General features: G+C 43.0%; 1 protein-coding gene and 1 non-coding gene across 2 annotated transcripts in view; both read right to left on the bottom strand.

Moving 5' to 3' along the window:
• Window positions 1-20,419, bottom strand: part of CAMK1D (calcium/calmodulin dependent protein kinase ID) — a 417,459-nt gene that overhangs the window by 324,195 nt on the left and 72,845 nt on the right. The gene's annotated exons all lie outside the window — the stretch shown is intronic.
• On the bottom strand, window positions 9,844-9,974 carry LOC132506362 (U6atac minor spliceosomal RNA). The gene has a single exon (XR_009535802.1). It is a non-coding gene; the product is annotated as a U6atac minor spliceosomal RNA (small nuclear RNA).

Raw genomic sequence — 20,419 nt, 5'->3', positions numbered from 1 at the left:
GGGAGCAAGAGAGGAAAATGAGAGGGCACTAATGGTACTCTGACTGCAAGAGGGAGGGTCAACCCCAGCCCCTCCACACACACACACACACACACACACACACACTCGTACACACATCACACACACCACACACATATACATACACACACATACACACGTGCATATACACCACACGCTCATACATACATCATGCATACACACATGTGCGCACACACACTACACACATACTCGTACATACACCACACACATGCACATACATACACGCTCATACACACGTGCATACACACACCACACCACACATACATGCACCACACACTCGTACCCAGATCACACCACATACATACATACACACACACATACACACGGGCATACACACCACACACACCACATATACACACATGCATACACACACTCGTAGATACATCACACACACCACACACATACACATACATACACACACATGCATACCACACACATACACATACACATACATAAACCCACCCCACATACATATACATACACACATATGGGGGCCCTGTTTAGTACAGAGGCGGCAGTGCACTGGGCCATGACGCTCACTTCAAACCAAGACTGAGTTTCTTGGGATTCAAAAGGCATATATATTATTTTAGGGGAGATTTATATGAGGAATATGCCCAGATATTTCATTTAATGAGAAAGGGGAGAAACAACATACAATATGAAAGTAATTGTGTTAACTATTTATGCATAGAAAAAGCCTGGAAAATACCTTAAAAATTTAACAGTGGTTATTTTTGAATGGCAGGATTAGAGCTGATTTTTACATTCTTCTTCATGTCTTTATATATCATACAAAATATGGGGAGCAGTTTCCTTAATTTACAAAAGCAAGCTTAGACATACTATACAGAAAGCCAAGGTTTTCAAAGCATCAGAGACAACCATTATGAAATCTGGGAGGCAAACATTGCCATCGAGGCTAGTTGTGTTTCTGGAATAATGGGCATTTTGACACAATCTGAAAAACCTAACGATCTGGTTGCTTACTAATATGTGAACATTTGGAACCACTGAGACATATCTTTGAATACAAAGGAAAATCTAAAGCAATCAAGCAGGAATTCACCATCCTTTTTCTGATTTTCATCCATTTACTTAAATATCAGAATATGCCCATAAGAAAATGTTCAATACTTAAGAAGAAGAACCTAATAAACCAAAAAAAGTGAGGACAGAGAAAAAAATCTGCCAGGAATAGCAAAGTTCAGCGAGAACTGATTATGTCAAGGCTTCAAAGAATAACTTAACACGCGCACTTTCCAAATCCCTTGAAAGGGTCATTTCAATGAAATTGTTCTGGAGAAACTAATATAACATTAGTTTCTCCAGAAGCTGCAAATTTGGAAACCAGATTCTTAAAAACGTACTAAATGATATTATACTATATTTTCAAAAGCATATTATTATATTAGCTTTTCCTGGGAAAAAAAGTTCTCAGCGTTCCCACACAGTAAGCTGTTGTTTACGCAGTTATTTAAGAAGTAGTAATTCCTGTGAAAGGCGTGTCTTTTATTTTCCTAATCTATAGCAGAGGATGGCAAATCAAATAAGGGAATATTATACAAATGTCGCCTCCCTTAATTACTGCAGGCTGTCCACACACCCCAGAGGGAAAGCCTGCCTTAGAGGCAAGAGTTAATTCCATGAGTTAGTTACTTGGACAGTCCGAAATGCAGACATTTACAGGTCTACATATGCAAAGGACGGGGGAGGGCGGAACCTCGATCTTCTAACCTAGAACACTGAATTTAATTCTGGAGTATAAAAATGCTGAGAGTTTTTTTCTCTCCCTAAATAGAAACAAGACCACCTTCCCACTTCAGAGAAGCCCCCTTAAGCTCAGGGGGGCCATGACATCCAGGGTCCCAGGAACAGAGCCAGCTCTTTGCCCTACACTACACCACTACCCTCCTCTTCTCTCCCCGTTTCCTCTGTGTCAGGGGAGCTACAGGTCTCCCTCTGTGGAGATGCTGACTTCATTTCCATTAGCCTTAATGATCCACCTTTCGGGGGCAGGATGCTGTGTGGGCTACTGAGGGCAGATGAGACTTGGGAAGAGACTGCCAAGTAATGCCTAAAAAGAGGCGCTACCAGCCCTCCAATACCTAATTATTTGCTTGCCTGAATTCAATAAGAAAAACAACCCCATGAAAGGAAAGGATGACAAAGACAGAGGCTCACTCTTCTCAAACCTTCAGGAAACTCTGGTTCCAAAGGGGGAGGGTGTGGTCTGGGATTTGGGTGCAGACCAGACTTGGAGCTCCCGTACCATCACACATGATCCTGCCACGTGGACTGGAGGCTGGATGGAAAGGGGGGTCCGGGTGGCAGGGGTGCCCACCAGGGGGACAGCTCATCCCTGGACAATGCTCCCTCCTTGCCTTTGGGCTGCCAGACAGACTTTTTCTGTTCTCAAGTCCTACACACGCCCTGGGAAAACCTCTCCTCATCGACTGGGGACTCCCCCAGCCCAGTCACCCTACCCTCAGCTGTCCTCCACATCTGGGAACCAGCCTCATCCCAAAAGCTGTCTACAAAGTCTGGTTCCATCTTTGCCACGGTAGCCCACAGCCTGGCTTTTATTCTCCCCAATCATACATCGCCACTTTAAAATCACTTGAAAAAAACATATTTGAATAAAATCAGCAGACCATCCGAATGACACGGATGTACTGTCAGCATGTCAGCATCCTGGTTGTGATACTGGGCTACAGTGTTGTACGATGTTGCCATTGGGGAAATTGGATAAAGGATACATGAGCTTTCTACATATTATTCCTATAATATATTACATATATATTATTCCTGTATTCATGTAAATCGACAATTACCTCAATTAAAATGTCCATTAAAGTAAACCCAAAGAACGTATTTTATAAGCTTCATGTGAATAGAGACCAACCAAGAGGTCATCCTACATGAGGATCAAGATGGTCATACAAACTGAGCCTGGCTGCTGTCCAGACTTCTGTCATTCAGCAAATACATATGTCAGCCCTCAGTGTGCCGGTTACTATGCCAGGTACTATGACAGCTGCCTCACCTGATGTTCTCAGAAAATGAATAGCGATGAGAGAAAAATCACTGAGGAAGGTCTTGTGTGCCTGACAATTTCAATTTTTTAATGGGGGCGAAAATATTTAGACACTCATGAAATAACCACCCTATTTACGACCGGACATTGCTCCAGTAACAATTCATCATCTCCCACAGTTCCAGCTGTCCAGAAAACATGAGGGTGGATTCCCCACCACCAGCTCTGACTACTGACTACACGCTTAACCATGGCAGCATTCTTCATCCTTCTGCTCTTCACCTATTTAGAAGCAAGTTTCTCAAGGGACTGCGAGAGAGAACCTGGTACTTGGTTTGCTTCAAAATGAGTTCTCAAATTCCTAACCAAAAATAAATTCAAAATGGATTAAAGACCTAAATGTAAGGCCAGGCACTATAAAACTCTTAGAGGAAAACGGAGGCAGAATACTCTATGACATAAATCACAGCAAGATCCTTTCTGACCCACCTCCTAGAGAAATGGAAATAAAAACAAAAATAAACAAATGGGACCTAATGAAACTTCAAAGCTTTTGCACAGCAAAGGAAACCATAAACAAGACGAAAAGACAACCCTCAGAATGGGAGAAAATATTTGCAAATGAAGCAACTGACAAAGGATTAATCTCCAAAATTTACAAGCAGCTCATGCAGCTCAATATCAAAAAAACAAACAACCCAATCCAAAAATGGGCTGAAGACCTAAACAGACATTTCTCCAAAGAAGATATACAGATTGCCAACGAACACACGAAAGGATGCTCAACATCACTAATCATTAGAGAAATGCAAATCAAAACCACAATGAGATATCATCTCACACCAGTCAGAATGGCCATCATCAAATAATCTACAGACAATAAATGCTAGAGAGGGTGTGGAGAAAAGGGAACCCTCTTGCACTGTTCGTGGGAATATAAATTGATACAGCCACTATGGGGAACAGTATGGAGGTTCCTTAAAAAACTAAAAATAGAACTACCATATGACCCAGCAATCCCACTACTGGGCATACACCCTGAGAAAACCATAATTCAAAAAGAGTCATGTACCACAATGTTCACTGCAGCTCTATTTACGATCGCCAGGACATGGAAGCAACCTAAGTGTCCATCGACTGATGAATGGATAAAGAAGCTGTGGCACATATATACAATGGAATATTACTCAGCCATAAAAAGAAACAAAATGAGTTATTTGTAGTGAGGTGGATGGACCTAGAGTCTGTCATACAGAGTGAAGTAAGTCAGAAAGAGAAAAACAAATACTGTATGCTAATGCATATGTATAGAATCTAAAAAAGAAAAAAATGGTTCTGATGAACCTAGTGGCAGGACAGGAATAAAGACGAAGATGTAGAGAACGGACTTGAGGACACGGCAGGAGGGGGAAGGTAAGCTGGGACGAAGCAAGAGAGTAGCATCGACATATATATACTGCCAAATGTAAAACAGATAGCTAGTGGGAAGCAGCTGCATAGCACAGGGAGATCAGCTCGGTGCTTTGTGACCACCTGGAGGGGTGGGATAGGGAGGGTGGGAGGGAGACGCAAGAGGGAGGGCATATGGGGATATATGTATATGTATAGCTGATTCATTTTGTTATACAGCAGAAACTAACACAACATTGTGAAGCAATTATACTCCAATAAACATGTAAAAAAAAAACCAAACAACAACTATTAGGTATAAAATATGCTACAAGGATATACTGTACAACATGGAGAATGTAGCCAGTATTTTATAATAACTGTAAACGGAGTATAACCTTTTAAAATTGTGAATCACTATATTGTACACTGTAAGTCATATAATATTATACATCAACTGTACTTCAATTTAAAAATAAAAATAATTTCACCTTTAAAAAAAAAAAACGCTGTGTACCTTTTAACCAGAAAGTTCTGGAGATCTTCAGCAAACAGGCCATGCATGACAGGCCATGACAACCCTCGTTTAACATGCTGCTTTGTTTGGTAACTCTTATTTATCCAGACTACATGTAGCTCTCAACTAGTTTAAACAGCTACCATGGTGACCTTCCCATAACTCACAAGGACCAAAGGCACAGTCCCAGGGAACAGACTCTTCCCAAGGGATGGAGGTTTCAAGGACCGACAATCTTCCTTGGCATATTTATTGCTGCTTGTAACATATCAAAGTATTTTTAATCCATGATCTCATTTGCTTCTTATGATACGTATCAATACTTTTACTTGATGAAACTGAAACTAACTCTCTCAAATATTTATCAATTCTTGCTTACTCAGGAATTGACGATTCAACGTAATTTTAGCCTTTTTCTGGCCTTCTCCTAGCTTTTGGGACATTTTACCCCATTTCTACCAAGGAGCAGGCAATAGTTTAGGAGAGAGAGAATGGGTCTTCAGTCTGGGAGGTGAAGTTACAGTTCAGCTCCATAATTCAGCGGTGACCTTGCGTTTAGCTTCCCTGAACCTCAGTCTCTTCATCTGTAACATGGGGGTTAACATCCACACTGCAGGGCTGAAGGGAGATTCAATGTGACAACGTGAATAGTCTAGATAGTGGTTGCTCAAAATGTTACCCCTTGTGTCAAAAGTTGTTTTTTGAAGTAAGATTCATTCAACAGAAATAAGAAACTAACAACCAATGTGAAATTTTAGGGTTATCAGAGAATTTTAATTATCTGCATAAATTGCTGGGTAATTGAGAATCGGCCATAATAAGTGGCTGCCTCAGAAATGCCCAGATGAGCAAGAGGATTTCTTTTCTCCTTTCGTTTATCTGAGCTGGTAAAGAAATGCCGCCCTGTTATCTTATCCTTCAATCAGAGATGCCCCATTAAAGTTCTGCATATAACTAAAATCCACAGAATTCTAAGTACTTTACAGGTGTGTCCTCGTCAGATTTCCACATTATGGCTGTATACACAAATGCAGGGTTTAGGAATGATTATTATTCCCTGCCGATGCCCAGAATGACTGGGCAACAAGTGTGTGCTTAGCCTCTGGCTGAAGAGAATTGCATTATGAACTATCTCTAAGTGGCCAAATTTCAAAGAATATGAAATATGATGGACTTCCCTGGTGGCGCAGTGGTTAAGAATCCGCCTGCCAATGCAGGGGACACGGGTTCGATCCCTGGTCTGGGAAGATCCCACATGCCACGGAGCAACTAAGCCCATGCGCCACAACTGCTAAGCCTGCGCTCTAGAGCCCGCGAGCCACAACTACTGAGCCCACGTTCTGCAACTACTGCAGCCCGCACGCCTAGAGCCCGTGCTCTGCAACAAAAGAAGCCACCACAATGAGAAACCCGCGCACCCAACTAGAGAAAACCCCTCCGCAGCAACGAAGACCCAATGCAGCCAAAAATAAATAAAATTAAAAAGAAAAAAAGACATATGACAAAACGCACTTGGAGTGAATATACTGACCACTCCTTTCTGCCTTGTCTGACATTAGCCATTAACACTAAACTTCTCAAATTATAGTATGGGTGCCAGGGGGGTGGGTGAGCCGCAAGATTACAATGACACATCTTCCTGATGCACCAGTGTCCTCACGGAGAGTCCGTGAACCATCCAGAGATGCCTGAGTTCTTGTGTTTACTACTCTCTACACTGGAGAGTCCTCGGGGGAAAGGTTGAAGAGCACTTCTGAGGGTGAAGGAAAATGCCAATTTATGGAACACCCATCTGCTAAGGCCTGTGCCAGGTGTCTGCACACCATCACTTTGGTTAATTTCTTACTTAGTCATTCAACAATCATGGGAAGAAGAGGGAAGAACAGTCACAGACTTATTACTGTTTTGAGATACATTTTAACTGGGTTTTCAGAACCCAGCTCAGCATTTATATCACATCTTTGAGTCTCAGGCCCTAGGTGAGAAAAAAGCACCAGGAACTTGGTAGTGAAAACACACCAGCGGCAACCGCAGACATGAGAAAATTGGTTGACACAGATACAGATGTGCTGGAGGGGTATGAATTCTCGTGGTTTACTTAAAAAGGTCAACTTTTGAATATAAACAAATGATCAAATTTACTAACAAACACTCATAAACACCAATACATGATACATTTATAAATATATATACATACTTTTTTAACTCTTAGAGTTTCGTTTCATTCCCTAACCCAGCTAGTCAGGAAATAAGTTTGCTCCCAACACGAATTCCAGCCACTGTCTGCTCGACGGAATGTTGCCAGAGATGCACGTTCTCTAGCATACTGCTCCTTTCTTCTTCCCAGTCCACTCAGAATGGTCCTGTCCATGCTACTGTTAAGTGCTGTCCTCTGAATTATTCTCATCAACATGATAAGACCCTCTTACCTTAACTAGTTAAAAATAAAAGCTTCCTGAATCAAATCAGTCCACTGAGCCTGATTCGTCTGTCCTTGGATCCCTCTCCTTTCTAATAACACATAGGACAAAGAAATCTCAGTGAGTGAGCGCCAATGAAATATACAAACGTCAACTCTATTTTTGTTGTCCTTGTTCCTACTGTCATTTTACACCCATCGTGCCGGGCTGCCCTGAGACGCTCACAAATATGGTCAAATGCTTATCAGCAGTTACAAAAAAACTCTTAACAGGCCAGAAATACAAACTGAACATTCAGGAAAACATGCCCATAAAAGAATCATTTATTTTTCATGCAATTAACAGAACTGGGGTTTTGGGAAACCCCTAAAACCACTGTGAACACACACACGTCTTCTTTCGTTGACTCACAAAGGAGCTAAGGCCCTTGCTGTGTGCAGAAGATGCAAGAGGGGTTGGATGGGAATATTCAGGGTGAGTGGATAGCAGAGCAGAGCGTCTCCTGTGTACTTAGGACACAGAGATGCTCCCAGGAGAACAGTCTTCAGGTTCTGTGACAAGCAACAAACTTCTGGCTCCAAAGATGTTTTGGCAAAACAACACCGTCTCCACCTGGGGCTGCTCATCTGCTATTAGGACCATGTATCGACTACAATCCTAGGGGAAGAATGCCTAAAGCTAACTGTGAAAGATTTCCACTGCTTCGGGTTACGTTTACTTTAAAGACGTCTCTCGCTGAACTGCTGCCCCAAAGAGCAAAAGGCATTACAGAATCAGCCCACCTTTGCTGAATTTCCCCATTGCCCTATCTCACCTTTGCATCCTTGTCTTTCTTATTTCCTCTTTGAAAGCTGAATTCAGTAGTCACAGATGTAGAAAACAAGCCTATGGTTAACCAAGGGGGAGAGGGAGGAGGAGGGATGAAGTGGGAGATGGCGATTGACATATCCACGCTACTATATATAGAATAGATACCTAATAAGAACCTACTGTATAGTACAGGGGACTCTACTCAATACTCTGTAATGACCTATATGGGAAAAGATCTAAAAAAGAGTGGATGTATGTATTATACGTGTAACTGATTCACTCTGCTGTACACCTGAAACTAACACAGCATTGTAAATCAACTATACTCCAATAAAAATTTAAACACACACACAAAACCTTGTTAAATGGGTGAAACCTCTTCTCCAGGCCAAGGGATTGAAAACCAGAGGAGAAGCCAAATCATATAGATAACATTATCCCCACTACAGCCCCACTGCTGTGAAAACAAACCAGAACGGTCATATCAACTTTTTATTTATTCCACTAACTTCGAGTCTCCTGCCAACACAGCAGCAGACTGGGGTACAGTGACTGCTCTAATGTGTTTATGTTTGAAACTTAAGTGATACTGACCTTACAGTAAAATGAAATCCTAACTGCTATAGCAAAAGACTAACTGAGAATTGACCCCACTGTATTACCCCATCTGTAAGAATATTGTTCACAAAGGCACCACAAAGACGTAGGGACGTAGATCAGCAATGACCCTCCCTTCTGACCTCCGCACGGACCCCTTTTACCTCCTTCCCTGGACCCCAGCAGTAGCAGGCTTCTCTCCCTCGCTCATCACCTGCTTGTTGTCTGCCTGCTCCTTCAACAACGCCAGCCTTATGAAAGCCTGGACCGTAAGGCGCCTGCTGACAGCGCCTAAAATAGCGCCTGGCACGTCGGATTGGCAGATTGGCTCAACAAGCACTGAATGCACTGACTTAGCTTCTGAGAAATGAAACGGAGCCCATGGCCTCATCTTTTCATGATGCATTCAACCAGCTTCATGCCACCTACTCTTGGTCTGGTGCAGTGTCAAAGGGCAATGCCCAGACAGATTCACTTCCGCTGGTTGGTTGTTTTCTACATCATTCAAAAAGTCAACACGATATAAAAAGATACGCACAGGAGCTGTTCCTGTATCTATTCCCGATCGCTCTGTTCCCCTCTGCCTGCTCCAGATACACATTTGTATTAGTTTCCTGTTTATCCATCCAGCATTTCTTTATGCAAATATTAGCAAATTCACCTCTATATGTTCACAACCCAGTCTTTCTTACATAAAGTTACCACACTGTCTACACTACTTTCCACCTGTTTCTTGTACTTGGCAATGTACCCGGACATCATCCTACATCAGAATGTAGATCTTCCTCACTCCCTTTTAACAACTGCACAGCATTCTACTGTACACATACACCATCCCTCAACTGCTCCCTGATGACTGATGGACACTGGGTGGCTTCTGATGTTTTGGTGTTACACGCAAAGTTTCAGTGATAACCGTGTACACATGTCATTTCATTACATGAGCAGGTGTATGTACAGGGAAAGATTCCCAGGCCAGGACTGCATATCTTTAATACTGATTCACACTGCCAGATTCCCCTCCTGTAGGTTGTTAAAAGATATTGTTAGGTGGCTATAAAGAGGTGGTGATGCCTTAAAAGTATGTGTGCAGCGTCGGTCACCAGAATTTTTCCCATTCTTGTCAAGGGGAATGCTAACCTAATTCTTCACTTTCATTAAGCCCAGGCTCTTTTAAAATTTAAATCAATGCAGCATCCCCTGATGGTGGTCGGTTCAGTTTTCCTATTCTACTTCTACCCATCAATTCTCTAGGCTAACAGATTTTCCCTCTAGCAACTATTTAGAGGAAAACAGGCTTTCTAAAAAAGCCTAGTTAATATGGGGGGGAATTAAATTTTTATAAGCGTATTCAGGGGTTCTCAATCAGCAGCAAATTTTTTTCTTCATCACAATATCCAAAATGACATGGAAAGAAAAACATAAATGAATATTTAAAATCTTTATTCATTCCAATTCAGGGGACTCCCCTCAAAACTAGTTTATATTCTCAGAGTTTTTAGTAATTCATGACTCTTTTTCACAGTGAGAACCTAAAATTAGAAAATGATGGCTATTTGCAGAATTAATGAAAAGGTCCTTCTCCCACTCCTTTTTGGGTTTTTTGGGGTTTTTTTTTGCAGTACGCGGGCCTCTCACTGTTGTGGCCTCTCCCGTTGCGGAGCACAGGCTCCGGACGCGCAGGCTCAGCGGCCATGGCTCACGGGCCCAGCCGCTCCGCGGCATGTGGGATCTTCCCGGACCGGGGCACGAACCCGTGTCCCCTGCATCGGCAGGCGGACTCTCAACCACTGCGCCACCACAGAAGCCCTCCCACTCCTTTTAGAGACAGCATGAGGAAACAACAGACTTTTACATGAGATCTCGGCTTTCAGGAAACTGATCCTCTAGCTTAGGATATTTATCATAGTCAAGGAGCACAACAGCAATAATCTGCTTTCGTACCAGTACGGTTTGCTAAATACAAGTATACTAGACTAAATTCGTTCCTTTGTTTGATATACGGTTGACCCTTGAACAACGTGGCAGCTGGGGTACCAGTCCTCCCGGAAGTTGAAAATCCAAGTATAATTTATTTTTTTATTTTTTATTTTTTTTTGCCGTACGCGGGCCTCTCACTGTTGTGGCCTCTCCCCTTGCGGAGCACAGGCTCCAGACGCGCAGGCTCAGCAACCATGGCTCACGGGCGCAGCCGCTCCGCGGCATGTGGGATCTTCCCGGACTGGGGCACGAACCCGTGTCCCCTGCATCGGCAGGCAGACTCTCAACCACTGCGCCACCAAGGAAGCCCCCAAGTATAATTTAGAGTGGCTCTTCCATATCCAGAGTTCTGCATCCCAAGGATCAACCATCCACAGATCAGACAACTGCAGATGACGTAGTACTATAGTATTTACTATTGAAAAAAAATCTGCATAGAAGTGGACCCGCGTGGCACAAACCCATGTTGTTCAAGGGTCAACTGTACTTTTGCACCATGCCGTCAACACACTTTAAAACCATTTGGCACGGACAGTACGATATCCTTTCCTGTGCTAGTGACTGTGAACTTCAATTCCAGGGACAGTTTGTTAACCTTAATCAGTAACTCATACTCCATCCACCAAAGACATGCACAAGAGTATTTTTAGCTGCTGTATTCATACTAGCCCCAAACTGGAAACAAACAAATGTCCATCAAGTGTAGAATGTGTATCTAGATTTCATACAACCGAACACTACACAGCGACGGGGGAAAATGAACAATTTATATACACAACAACATGAATGAATCCACAAAATGTAAGTATGATTCCATTCATGTGGAATTTAAATCAGGCAAAACTGCTTTATGATGACAGAGGTCAGAATGATTACCCTTGGGGAGGGGGACGTTGTTCCAACTGGGAAAAGGGGACCAGGGACCTTCTAGGGTGATGCAAATGTTCTACATCTTGATCTAGGTGGTCATTACATGGGTTAAAATTTTTGAGGTTTGTGAACTTTACTCTATGTAAATTATACCTCAGCTGGTCAGCTAGCATCCTAACCAAGAAGTCCTTACTTGGGTTTCCCTGGTGGTGCAGTGGTTGAGAGTCCGCCTGCTGATGCAGGGGACACGGGTTCGTGCCCCGGTCTGGGAAGATCCCACATGCTGCGGAGGCCCGTGAGCTATGCGGCCAAAATAAATAAATAAATGCTCTTTTAAAAAAAAAAAAAAGATTTATCTATTCTAGGAGTGCCTGTCATAGGAATGACAATATTTACTGAAGGATACTCTTATCAGAACTTACTTCTCTCACCCCCTCTAAATCAATTAGTCGCTGAGGTTAAGACAGAGGGAAGAACCCAGGAGGCACCCATGATGCTGGGGAATACCCAGCCCCGCAAGGGGAAGGTCAGGGTAAAGGGGGAGGAGTCATCCCACAGCCCTGATGGCCCTTTCCCAGCAGTGCCCCCCACTGCGTCCCTTCCCTCCTCCTCCCCCCGTGCCAGGCTGGCCCAGAGGAGCAGAAGGGGTGAAGCCCCCTCTCCCTCCCGACTCCTGGGAACCTGCTGGAAGCCCACCTACTGCTTCTCTCCCCTAAACCAGCGTGGCCTGAGTCAGAGGTTCAGAATGAGGAAGCCCTTTATTACCACATACTCAATTAGCTCTTCTCAGGAATAAAGTTAATATCCTGGTCTCCGTCTATCTGAACCCTCAGCCCAACTTCTCAACTGGTTCAGAGCTCAGGTGGGAAAGGCTGTGTTGTTAATGGGCCCACACGCTTCACATAAGGCCCCCAGGGGCCTGAGGCAGGAGTGGTGAGAAGGCAAAGAAGCTGGAAAGAGGCTTTACCAGGGCCCCTGCATGATGCAGAGAACGCGCCCATCACAGGGGCCTCTGGGGATGGAGCACCTGATATCCACCCATAGGCGGTCCCTGCATGACCTTTTCATTCTTTTGTTCTGGAACAATAGGTATTTCCTAGGTAGGTAACCTGAGAGATCCAGCATTTAGTCTCCTTGAATAAAACACTAGAGTCTCAAGTAACAAAATGAAATCAGGGGAGGGCTTCCCTGGTGGCGCAGTGGTTGAGAGTCCGCCTGCCAATGCAGGGGACACGGGTTCGTGCCCCGGTCCGGGAGGATCCCACATGCTGCAGAGCGGCTGGGTCCGTTAGCCATGGCCGCTGAGCCTGTGTGTCCGGAGCCTGTGCTCCACAACGGGAGAGGCCACGACAGCGAGAGGCCCGCAAAAGAGTGTACCGCAAAAATAAATAAATAAATAAAATGAAATCAGGGGAGAGGGATAAATTAGGAGTTTGGGATTAAGAGATACACACTACTATATATAAAATACATAAACAACAAGGACCCACTGTATAGCACAAGGAATTATATTCAATACCTTGTGATAACCTATAATGGAAAAGAATCTGAAAAAGTACATGTGTGTGTGTGTGTATGTAATATATCACTTTGCTGTACACCTGAAACTAACACAACATTGTAAATCAACTATACTTCAATTTAAAAAAAAAAACACGCAATCAAAAAGACTCTCAAAGTCCTCAGCTAGCTCTAAATGGCATTATGAACATTTACGGAACACACAAAATGCAAGCTTAAACCCAAACCTGCTGGGTTTAAAATGAATTGACTGCCTCTTTCTCTCTGGCAAGTGTACAATTTTTCTAACCAGTGTCAACGCTCAGTCTGCCCAACCTACAGGCTGACCTACAGGTCAAGGCCAGTGTGAGGCGACCCCAAACTGCCTCAACTGATCCCGTAAACCAAATCATTTCCAAATTTCCATCTCATCCTGCTGTAGAGCCACAGTTTATGTCTATAAACTTTGAATCCTCCTCCTCCAAGAAGGAGAGAGAAATGAACAAAATCAGAGCAGCTCCCTAAAGGTATTAAAGCAATGCGCCTTTGAGATCATTCAGTTAGTCCTTCTCCCTCGTTCCTCGTATGAAGCAACTGTAGTGACATAAAGTAAATTCAGTATATGACCTGACCACACATGGGGAAACCAAACAGGAACTGGTATTAGAGGATATTAAAAAATTATTGTGTTAGTTGTGATCATGTTATTTTAGTTATATGGGGAAACTTCCTTCCTTCCTTCTTCCCTCCCTCCTTTCCTTCCTTCCTTCCTTCTTTCCTCCCTCCCTCCCTTCCTTCTTTCCTTTCTTCGCAGGATGGGATTAATACTTAATCCACACTAAGTATTATTAGGGGTGGAATGTCAAGATACCTATTTTTGAAGTTGAGAGGTAACTGACATATAACATTGTGTAAATTTACGGTGTACAACATGTTGCTTTATGTTGCTTTGATACACTTACATACTGCAGTACGATTACAGTGCAGTGTTAGCTAACACCTCCACTGCCTCACATAATTACCATTTCTTTCTTGTGGCGAGAACATTTACCATCTAGTCTCTTAGCAACTTTCAAGTACATAGTAGAGTATGTTAGCTAGAGTCACCATGCTGTGCATTAGATCCCCAGAACTTATTCATCTTCTAACTGCAAGTCTGTACCCTTTGATCAACATCTCCCCAACTTCCCCACCCCCCAGCCCCTGGTAACCACCTTTCTACTCTCCGCTTCTACAAGTTCAGCTTTTTTACATTTCACATGTAAGTGATATCATACAGTATTTGTCTTTGTCTATCTGACTTATCTCTAGGTCCATCCATGTTTTTGCAAATGGTAGGATTTCCTTTTTTCTCATGGCTGAATAATACTGCATTTTATCAATACCGTATCTTCTTTATCCATTCATACGGTAATGGACACTTAGCTTGTCTCCATGTCTTGGTTATTGTGATTAATGCTGCAATAAGATATCTTCAATTTACTTTAAAATATGTTAGCATTTTTTACAAATGGAGCGAGTTAAATAAGCGAATGAATGAATAGCTGTCTGACCCAAGGGACACACACCTGGTTAGTGGAGGAGCTGGGTAATAGCCAAGCATCCTTCCTCTATTGGTTTACAAGGGACCCTTTACAGTGTTTTATACTCTCAACACCAGGGCAGCTACTCAAGGTGACCGCAGCCTTTCAGAGGCCCATTTGGGCTCCGCCCACTCAGCTTTGGAAGGGCCCTGCACCGTCCAAATTAGTGTGGCAAACTGGGCTTGGATGAAAAGAGTAAGCTGCTGGATTGGGCTTCTTCTCAGATCCAAATGACCAAGGCATGGCCAAACAGTCATTGAACACTGGCCTGAGGAGACATCTGTTCCAAGTTTCTACAACCATATCAGTGTACCAAGAAACTGGAATCTCTCATCATGTAATAACATGACCTAACAGCATTAGGGTATATTCATACAGTAATAACCAGGAACTGCTTACTATGTACCAGGGACTATTCTAAGGGTTTGACAAGAACGATCTCAGTTAATCACTGCAATACCCAAAGAGGCTGTTGTTTCCATCATACAGAGGAAGGAACCAGAGCACAGAGAGTTTGAGAAAGTTACCACGACCACAGAGCCCTAAGGGTCAGCATCACCCTTTAGGATGACTCTGCCGTACGTTCTCCTTGTGCCACACTCCATTTCCACATAGTCACAGCCGATGTTTTTCTCTGGGAGAAATGGTCCAGGGATACTTCTCATTTCTGTCCTTAAAAACAGTACAAAAGAATGAAAACAAAAGGTAGAAGAGAAAAAACAGAATCCACCCCACAGGCCCAAACAAAATGTCCGATGTCAGAAAAATCTTTCACTTTGTTTTTCTCATGAAAAATTCAAACCTTCAAGTGCCCGCCTAACTCTCTTCTCCAAACAAATCTGGACTATAAAGGCAGGCAGCTCTGTGATTTCCCCTCTAGAGAACTATCTGAAGGCTCCCCACTGGACAGCAGAGACCCAGGCTGCCCACTGAGCCTCTCATCCCGATGTGATGGGCAGCTGCCAGTCATTCCCTTCAAGGGCTCTGAGTGAGTTTCTGCAGAAAAGTCTTCACACACACGCACAGCAAAGAAAGGAGGATGCAGTCAACCTTCCAATACCTTCTCTAATGCTTCCAGTACTGACAATGACTTTGAATGAACCTTTACAGTTAAATTACATCATTAATGTTGTGTCTTCAAAGCTAAAATGAGATACAAGGCTAAAAAAATCAATTTGAAACAACTGATCCTAGAAAAAGTGAGGTGTCTTAGGATGAAATAGGGATACTGCCTGTTGGAATGGTCCCATTCCAGAGCCCTTTCTCTCCATTAATCCAACAGGAATAAGTTAAGGGTGTCTGGTGTAATCTTAGAAGTCGTCACAGAATTCTCAAAGGATGTCTTCAATTCTTTGAGGATTCTCAAAGAATCCTCAAAATGTAGCATCTGAAAGCACGGAGGGGAGGGTAGACTAAAAACCAGATCAACAAGAACCAAGAGTTCTAACTCCAAAAGGTTCAGTAATTATTGGCATGAACGTTTCTGCAACGGGCCTTGATCACAAAAAGAAAAAGGATTTTTATCTTGGCTACTTTCCCTATTTGAAAAACCTGAGTTTCCTCAAAAATTAGTAGGCTGAATGAGGAAGGTAATAATTAAGGCACAGAGGCCATATTTCCTATCTGCCATGGAAATGAACAGCGGTATCTACAAATAACAAGAGCCTCTCACACGAAACAGCTTCCTTTCACTAGCTGGGAACTTCTCGTTCCTTCCCCAAATTCATCATTGTGAAAATTAGTATTTGACATTCACCAAATGCCAACAGCAGGCCTCTATCTGCTATTATGACTACATCATTTGTTCACCTCTGAGCTGACTTCCAAAACACGGTTAACTTCGGCCCAGAAAACAACCGTCAGGCAAGAAGATAAGGAAGGCAATTTGAAATTATACTAACAATAAAAATAAATTAGTGATATAATTTTCAGCCGTTGTCAAGGGCATGCTTTATGGTTTTTACATTAAAAAGACTGGGGACTCTTTTTCTTTTTTTTTTTTTTCTTTTTATGACTTCAGACAGTGCGGATGTGACGGTTATAATGGCTAAAGGCTAGTCAGGAAAAGACCTTGGGATAGTCTCCTGTCCTAAAATGTGTGTTGACATGACTAAGCAATGAAACTTTGAAAACCCAAAGGCAAGTCTGTCCATTCTGCAGCCCAGTCGTGTGTCTTCCCTTTTCTCACCCATGTTTTGGTGCTAAGTATCTCACAGTTGGGAATGGCAAGGCCAACATGGAAGCCAGCCAAATAACAAGAGACAGAAGGCCTAGGCCTGTCTTTCACCCCAAAGAAGCTACGACAAAAATGGCAGAACCAGGGGCTTCCCTGGTGGCGCAGTGGTTGAGCGTCCGCCTGCCGATGCAGGGGACACGGGTTCGTGCCCCGGTCCGGGAGGATTCCACATGCCGCGGAGCGGCTGGGCCCGTGATCCATGGCCGCTGAGCCTGCGGCGTCCGGAGCCTGTGCTCCACAACGGGAGAGGCCACAACAGTGAGAGGCCCGCGTACCGCAAAAAAAAAAAAAAAAGGCAGAACCAAAGCTAATTCTAACTAAACTCTAGCCATGCAGTATTTAAACCAGTTCCACGGTGGTTTCATTTCAGAACTCTCACATTAACTCAACTAGCATATTCTCTTCCTCAAAGTCGAAGAGACCAGGGAAACGGAGATTTCCACGGTCCTTCTCATGCCTGACTATATATAAGCACAACCCATGGTTCATGCCTCCAGGAAGGCAATTACAATATTATATTGTAACCACTAATTTCTCTGCTTGTCTGTCCCTTCCCCTCCATGACAGGGCCCTCAAAATGCCAGCACACCATGTATTCATCTGTTTGACAGCAGCGCCTGGCTCTGACTGGACATCTGTCATCTCTGTTCCATAAATACTGAATAAATCTTTATAAACACAGAATCCTGAGAAGACTTTCTGCTCAAAAATATCCTTCCAACTCAAGCCAGAATTTCACTATTAAAGGTTAATTTCTTTGGCTCTGTCTTCCAGAGTTTTTAAAGTAGATCTCTGTGAAGGGTGTCACTGTCTTCTCATCTGCTGTGAGCTAATATATAAAGGGAATAAAAGAAAATGGCTCAAAGGGAAAGATTAAAGAGGAGAGAAACAGTGAGGAAGGGGTGGTGGAAGGAGTGAAGGAAATGAGAAGAAAAGATAAGGTGGGAAGGAGGCAAAGACACACCCGCCTTCTTCAGTTCTGCCTGGAATCCATCATCACAGCCTCCTTTCCTGGAAGAACTGTGGACGTTCCTGGGTGTACTCACTCCTATTGTGCCTCTTCTTACAAACGAAATGGAGGAAACAGGTTTTCACGGTCCCCAAAATGCTCAACAGTGGTTGCAAGTTTCTTTTTGATTTTTTTCTCCTTTTTAGAAAAGAAAGCAAAACAAAAGGAGAGAAGAACACTCCACGCACCACCTTTCACGACCTCAAAGAGCAACATCATTAGACTCTGGACGTGAAAACTCTGCCTGCAGGTCAATGTTCAAGGTTTGGGGTGACAACTAAAAACAGTGACCAGGAAAGGAAGGGCTTTGCAGATCCAACTGAAATAAAACATTAGGAGAATGAAGTTCTGCTTCTGTATAACGTTTACAAGAAATCAAAGTTTTAAGAAAAGCAAATTACTAGGAAAGACTACTTTAATAACTCCTTGAGCATATAGTTTAAATTTTATGGAGTTTTTGGTCCATTCTAATTCATTAATAACACCTGGAGAATTATTTCTGCTGCGTTTTTATGCCGTCAAAGAGACTGTCTTTTATAACTTTAAATGCAAATTGCAAATTTACATTTTTTCACCTTTCTGTGCAAGAAAATTCAATTTATACAATTTCCAATCTATTCTACGTTCTAGAGATTTTACTGAATCTGACAATTAGCAAGCGCTTCTCGGGTTATTTGAGGGTTTTAGTTTCCATCTTTGAGTACAGCGTAGAATAAAGAAAAGTAAGCTTAGATGAGAGAGGGGAAAATAGAGTTTGCCATTTGTCACATCAAATTAAACAAACCAAAACAAACAAACCAATGTATATCTATATATCCAAAAGGACTAAAATACAACAAGAGTATTAGGAGGGAAAAAGGGGGAACAGCTCTACTCTTTCATAATTACTACATATTTTAAAAGAGACTTTTATGAGGAGTTACAAGGAATAAACAAACCCCAGGCCAGGGAAGCCCCATCTCTGCCTTTCATCAGATTTAAAGAGAAGTTCCTGCTATAAAGTAAGACACGTCAGGCCACTAAATTCTTCTCCATTTTGTTTAGACAAACAAAATCTCCTCAGCCTGCCTGGTACCAAAGATACAGCAGGAGAAAAGAAGGAATTGCAGGCCCCTCTCAGGACTCGGGGACCGTCAGGTTCAAGTGCAAACCACTCAGAACACAGCTCTGCAGCTTGTTCATGCAACAGATGTTGACACCGACGATGCTAACAGAAGGAGGGAGGATGAACAGTAAGAGGAAAACTCCACAGCTGTCATCACAGCCGAACCCTCACATGCAGGCAAACAATATGATGCACATTTCAGGTGTATCAATTTCATCTCCACAGCGCACTGAATGGTGATAAAGCTTCCAGCAGATATAAAGGGATGTGCATTCACAAAATAACTGTAAAAACATGTGGCTCTTGCTGTCTGGCCTTCAGTGAATAAATGCACCCACATACGAGCACTTTCAATCCACGTGAAACCACAGCAAACAACCGTTCTGGTCTCTGAGACACACGCAGTCTTTTTACCCACAGAAAGCACCTGTCATATAACTTCAAAAATGAGTTGCAGAAAATAAAAACAATTTTAGCCTGTGCAATACAGAACAGTAAATAGTCCTCTGACAGTCAGGCACTGGGCTTGGGATAACAGCTCCTGGGAGATGTAGACAAGGGTGCCTGACATCTGTTCTACCCAGACAACAGTCTCCCACCCACGAGGGCTGCATGACTCCGTTTTTAACAGCTGGGAGGGGAAGATGGGAAAGATTCCTGCACCAGAAGTCTGAGGTCTGGGGAAAATTCCAGGGAAAGCCAAAATCCGATGCAAGTATTATGTCTTTCTAAAAAAAAAATGAAAGTAACATAGTGCTGTTTGAGGATACGGTTTATACTCGGTGTCCAAAGGCAAGTCTCTTTATTTTTGGTTGTCTACCTGAAGTCAAAACTATTAACTGTATGGTAGAATGGGGCAAGGCAGGAAGGAAAGAGGCAGGCTTCCTCTACGCTACGGAGAACAAACCCATCACATCTCTACCACGATACCTCAAACTTCAGAAGTTATGGCGAGAATTTTAAACCTCAAGGTTAGTAATCCCTAGCACGACTCCAAAAATGCAGACCCACTACCCCTGGTAAGAGATCAGCAGCAGTGGACAAATTTCCTTACAATATTGAAGTCCCAGACCAGTGAAATGAATAGAAAGGAGGTTCCAGCAAATAGGAAGGTGACAAGGCAAAGATGTGCCCAGGAAGCCCTACTGATAGAATAGCCTGGGCTTAGAAATAGGGTTTTCTTAGAAGCTGAACATGTCATTTAAGAAAGGAACGGAATTAATGTCCTGGGGAGTTAAGCCTTTTCATCCTTCCAATTCAGAGAGGACAGAAGCCAAATATATAATTCCATCAGGGCAGAGGACAAACGAGGCCGTTACCTCATGTG

This window comes from Lagenorhynchus albirostris, chromosome 1 (genome assembly GCF_949774975.1).
Source record: "Lagenorhynchus albirostris chromosome 1, mLagAlb1.1, whole genome shotgun sequence".
NCBI lineage: Eukaryota > Metazoa > Chordata > Mammalia > Artiodactyla > Delphinidae > Lagenorhynchus > Lagenorhynchus albirostris.
Note: the sequence above shows the minus strand (reverse complement) of the source record. Positions and strands in the feature narration are given on the sequence as shown.